This window comes from Apium graveolens, chromosome 4 (genome assembly GCF_009905375.1).
Source record: "Apium graveolens cultivar Ventura chromosome 4, ASM990537v1, whole genome shotgun sequence".
Lineage (NCBI taxonomy): Eukaryota > Viridiplantae > Streptophyta > Magnoliopsida > Apiales > Apiaceae > Apium > Apium graveolens.
Window position 1 is genome coordinate 289,390,418 of NC_133650.1, and position 6,394 is coordinate 289,396,811.

Sequence of the window (6,394 nt, forward strand, 5' to 3'; positions counted from 1 at the left end):
TACATCGTGATGTTTATATAGGGATGTATAGCCCTAAAAATTAAAAAAAAATCCTAATTTAAAACAATAATAATTAGAAGCAGTGTGATCATGCAGTATTTAGCATTATCATACACAATCTCCTCATCTTCCATAAAAGTTACTAGTCAATAATCCTACTTTGGCATGATCGTGCAATCCAACCTCTCGAATATCTTTCTTGGTAATTTGTTCTCCCATAATGAATCAGGAAACGAACATGACAGTAAAAAGCTTGTTTTGATGCAAACTGGTGTATCACAGAAGTGTAGGAAAATCAAACGATAATATTCGCAGGGAGTCTTACATGATAAATCCTTTAATACCTTGAATCCACAAGGATTTCTTGACACGCAAAAAAGATAAGAAAAAACACTTAAGATTTTAATTTCAATAAAATATTATAATTTGTTACATCGTTATGTTGTTAAATAATGATATAAAATCCTAAATAAAATAAAAACAAATCCTAATTAAAAACAAATATGTAAGGTCCCGTAAGAGGGCTATTTTAAGCTAGAAGGGGGATTGTATAGCTTAATTACCAATTTAAAAATTGTTGTGGCGTTTTAAAAATATTTTATCCCTTTTTAAAACTTTACCGATTGGTTAAATAAAGTGCAAGGAGAGAAAATACCACACGGTGATTTTATCCTGGTTCGCGATGGTGTAACCTCTAATAGATTCGTTCACCCCTACTCCAGTCCCCGAACTCCTCTCCCGGACTCGGGATTTTTCCTTATAATAAACTCGCTCCTTTAGTAGGCAGAGAAGCCTTTACACCCTTTACAAGTATTTGTCTTGGTGCGTAACACAAGGGTCACCACCTCAAAATAAATGTATTACCTACACAACTTATCTTAGACAATAACACCCCGCTATTTCTTCAAAGTTGTTGTAGAGCCTTTGTGTGGACTTGGCTTCCTTAGCTTTTGTCGGTCTTGGATCTTAGTGATCCGGTCTTGTGTCTCTCCTCTTCTTCACGGTGCGAAGACTACTAACTCCCCGTTAGTACGTCTAGGACTTGGGTCTTAGAACGAGAATCACCTCACGTCACTTCACCTCACTACAAAACTAATAAGACAATTCACGAAACAAAGCAAGTAGAGAAAGGTTTGTTTTGAACCAGTATGTTACTGTACTAGCCCACAAGTAGTATAATATCCAAATAAGAATATTAACACTAATTAGTTATACTTGACTTAAAATAATACAAGATGGTAAGTATATTTATAATTAATCCTTTATATATTTAATAAAGTTGTGGAGTAATATGAGAAGTCTTTTTATATTAAGCACTTATGGCTTATGACTTCTTTAGTATTCTTCTTCTTTCGATTAAGTATTAATAGATCAAAGAATACTTTAATTACAACCTCGGAGTTGTAATTTACCTTTAAGTATATCAACTTAAGATTTTAGGGTATACTTGTATATTGACGATTATAAAGTCAAAGAATACTCTTTTAACTTCAAGCACGTTTATAAGATTTATGAGTCTTATCCAAGATCCAATTAAATAAGTGCAAGTAATTGGCTTAAGATTGTACTTTCGAAGTTTGGACGAATAATTACGAGTATTTTATAGATATCGTAGTATAACCCCACGGAACACTGAAAGATGTTAGAAGGGGCTTATACGATATGACTCGTAATTGTTTATATACACGATATGTGTTAGCCAAGATCCAATTAAATAGCGTGAAAGTATTTGGCTAACTCGTGGATTTGATTCGTCCTTAATTTTAACGGATGATTACGAAGTGTTTAGAGATCGAGTTATAATCCCCCAAAACACTAAAGATGTTTAAAGGGATTAAAACTATGCTTTGTAATAATTTATGTGCACGAAATATGTTAGCTAAGATCCAATTAAATAAAGTGCAAGTAATTGGCTAACTCGTGAACTTAATCCGTTTTGATATTTGACAAATTACGAAGTGTTTATAGATCGAGTTATAATCCCCCGGAACACTAGAGATGTTAGAAGGGATTAAAACTTTACTTCGTAATATTTTATATGCACGAATAATGTTAGCCAAGATCCAATAATAAAAATAATTGGTTAACTCGTGAATTTGGGTCAAATATAATCTCCCCTTTGGAGATAAAGTACTTTTGTTTATAGATCTTCTTTTTGAGATTATTTATGTGAAGACCAAGTACTTATTCGAATTCCGAGTTCGAATCTTAGTTCTCTAGAGAACTTTGTTTATAAGAGATCTTGTATTAGAGTTTAAGATGAAGTAGAGAAATTAAGTACAAAGCTCAAATAAAAAGAACTAAAATAAGAAGCTAAAAGTTACCACTTTTGAAGAACGGTCGGAAAAGTTCGCCGGAAAAATTCGCCGGAGGTTCAACCGGATTTTGGCACTTTGGTCGAACTTGGGCAGCCCTTCGGGAGGTCGTAAAGTGGTAGTGGATGAGCTCACTTGGTGGGATAAAGCTTGGTTGGGTGAAGCTAAGCTTGGGTTTCAAAAACCTTATATATATGTAAGTATATAGAAGAGAGAGAAGGTTTTTGAGAAGAAGTGTGTGTATAGAATTTGAAAGAGATGAAGAGAAGCACTTCTTGAAAAAATCCCAGCAACTTTGTGGCTCTTTAGCTTAAAGAAAATGGGTTGAGGTGGGGGCTTATTTATAGGAGAAGTTGGGTGGATTAAATGGTGGAGATTTGAGAAAAATGGATGGCAGACTATATTTCTGTGTATGTTTATAGCCATCTGAATGATAACAAAGAAAGAAGAAGAGTAGAAGAGTGAATCAGAGGAGTATTATTTTTGAAAAGCAAACTCGTAAGACAAACGAAAGTGAAAGAAAAATAGCAGGCCCGTATTTTTTTAAAATAGGATTAGAAAGGTAGTATTTGAGGGAATTTCTCTTCATTTGTTTCACCTCGTGAGACTTAAAAAAATATTTTTTTAATGTAATATTTTTGATAAATATAATATACTTTTATAAAAACTTATGTTTAAATAATGTGAAAACTAGGTCCTCAGGAGTTTAAGATATTTTAAGAATAAAATTTTAATGACAAATCTGTAAATAAAAAACACACCCCTATATTCATAAAAATATCATTATACTACACTTATTTTTTTTTTAATCTCAGGCAAATCTCTTGAGTTCATCCCCTCAGGCCCAACAATCCCCTTAAATAATTATGTTATCCAAAGCAAAAAATTATTTTAAGTATAAATTTTGTTTAGTTCGTGTTTTATTCGATTCGGATAATATATTTTTCGGATTTGATCGATTTCAAGTTATACTCAGATCTAGTATTTCAGATCATTTTTTGTTAAATTTTCGGATTGATTTAAATTCGATTTTCAATAAAAACGGATTATATGATTGAAATCTCATATCGGTTCTCAGTTTCATGAATTTTGGTATGGTCCTTGAAAATTTCTTCGAACTTGCCCTGTGTAGGCAAACGACAGATCCATGGGTCCAGAGTAGACCCGGCAATTTGGGAATGGGTCCGCAGAACTGAACCGAAATTTATGAAACCGAGATTTAATTCGAGATCTGAATTATACAATCCGATAAATATTCGAAAATCAATTTAAACTGATCCAAAATTTATTTGAATCGAAAATGATCCGAAATACTAGATCCGATTATATTTTGAAACCAATCAAAACCGAATAATATAATATTTGAACCGAATATGACCCGAGTTAAGCAAAATTTATACTTAAATCAGTTTTACGTTTATGATAACATAATTTTTTATAAAAGCACATTATATTATATTAAAAATACTATATTTAATCAAAAAATATTTTTTTAAGTCTCACAAATTAAAAAAAACGAATAATTTATTATCTGAATTTAATTCGAATCGAATTTTTTCCCATCTTAATTCGAATTTCATCCGATTTCAACCCGAATTAGACTCCGATTTTAACCCAAATTAGACCCGAACCTAATCAAATTTATAAAAATATCATAATCCGAAAGTGAAACGGATCCGAAATTGATCATATCATTTAGCTAGTTTGCAATTTGTATTTATAGTTGCTGCAGATCATTTAGCTAGAGAAGGTGTATCTTGCAAACCAGATTATAGTTCGAAACCTCTCTACCGCTATTTTCTTTTTACTTGCTCCTTTTTCATCTTAGTTACTATTTTTTGTGTTCTTAACTTCTTCTAGTCACTCCTTTTTTTCTTAACATCTTCTTGATTTTTTATCTCTGGTAATTTGCAAATTTATTCCACTTCCATTCTGGTCAAATCATCCTACAGAGGTGAAATTTTCCAAAATTTAACCATTCTAAAGTCTTGCAAGTATTTGTGCACTAATAATTACATAATGTTAATGTGATTAGATTTCCTAAATTAATGTTAAATCACAAAAATGAAAAATATGAAATAGAGAGGAGATAGTGTAATATTTTTAACGAAACTCGAATGTGGTCAAAATTATTTGCACTAAACTATAAATTTGAAATTATTTGCACTAAACTATAAATTTTGATAAAATTTAATGAAGTTTTGACATGGGAGCAGAGTTCATACATTGTAAAAAAAATTGGAGCCTCCTAAATATAATTTATGCGTCCCTGGGGCAGACTAATTCTAACATGACGCATGACATGCTGCGTTTTGTAAAATATGAAGGGCAACAATTCTCAGTTCTTCTTTTGGCTTGATCCCTGAGTTAATGGCACTTCTTTAATGCCCAGATTTGATGAGACTGCTCTTTCTGCAGCTGGGTCTAGCATGCATCAGCCACAAAGTGGAAGTCTTTACGCGAAATGGTTCTTTTTACCTTCCCACATCAAACTTCGCTCAAATTAGGGAGCTGCGTGAGTAGGTGGCACAAGTCCCTATTGGTAGTCACGATAAAACAACCTGGGATGCCCAGTCTGGTAGTGTTTCTTTCTCTACTATTTGGTATATTATAAGACCCATTGCAGCCCCTCCAGATTGCGTCAAGGCTATTTGGCACAACTTGGCTATACCGAAGTTTTCTTTCACCCTTTGGTTGGCTTTTAAAAAATGTTTACTTACAAAAGAACGATAAATCGTTTTGGTATGGAACCGAACTTGTAGCTGTGCAACAATGCTGTTGAATCTAATGTTCATTCGTTTAGTACATGTCCGTATACAATGGAGATCATGCATGAACCTTATTTTAATCTCTCAGGGGAATAGGGCAAGTTATTTAAAAGGCAGTTCTGCATTGGCACAATCTTGAGCATGAAAGAAAAACTTTCTTTTCTATATTTTGCCGTTGGGGTGTACTTGTTGTGGCAGGAGGGGAATAGCAGATTGCATAACACTGGTGATAGAACAGCGGGTCAAGTGAAAGCTACTGTGAAGCGTATGATCAGGGAGAAGGTGACGTCGATACCTCAATTTCAAAATGCTGCCGCCAAGGATAGAACTTTAGTTACTGCGTTGTAATAGACCATTAGAGGTTAATTAGTAGTAATCTTCAGTAGTTTTAGTGCATTGACGACTGTACTTGGGATGTTTTTGTCATAGTTTCAGCAAGGCATGCCCCCCTCCCTATAATTGTAATTAAGCTTTTTTATTTATACATTCAGCAAAAAAATGAAGCTTGACGTGAATCGGTGAATGATAATTGAAACACTCGGGCGAAATATATAGAATGATATTCATGCATTCCAGCCTCTATTAATGCATATTTTTTTATATTATTTTTGTTTGAAACAATTTCAGGTGCTATTTTAATCATCAGTAAGCTGAGGTTCATTGCAAAGTTAACTCTGTTTTTTGAGTTTTCCTCTCAGGTACCGGGAGACGCATAAATTTTAGTTCCATAGTCAACAACCAAAGATAATGAGATCATTAGCAAAGTGGCGCAGACCAAAGCCAAGGCAAATAGAAAGCCGTTAGACCAAAGCTGAGGGGGAGTTGTCGCGGGAAACAACCCCCTCCGGTTCTGTTTTGCAGGGTCCCCTATCTAGCAGGCTAACCTCATTCTGGCTGTCACGTGGACTGGGCTCTAGCATACGTGAGAAAGGAGAAGACCCGGGAAGAAACAGAGTTATCAGTATATATTACTGATAATCTTCTCAAACCACCAATCTCCCCTACACGACACGACACGACGACACGACACGAGGATATATATTCTTCCCTTTGTGGATTTTAACATGAATTGATGTGAATATATTTGTAAATTGTAATAGAAGTGGGACTTAGTTCTCTACTTCAAAATGTGATGTGCCATACTAAAAAAACAGTGATTTATCTTAAAAGTCAGCAAAAAAAATCATATGCTTCAACATTCAGTGGCTTCTATAATACGAAGAGTTGAAATTTGCCCCCATAGTAGTAAGATTAGTCAAAAATTTAGGCTTATTTAGGGAGGGTACACTTATATAGATTTATGTTTGTTTC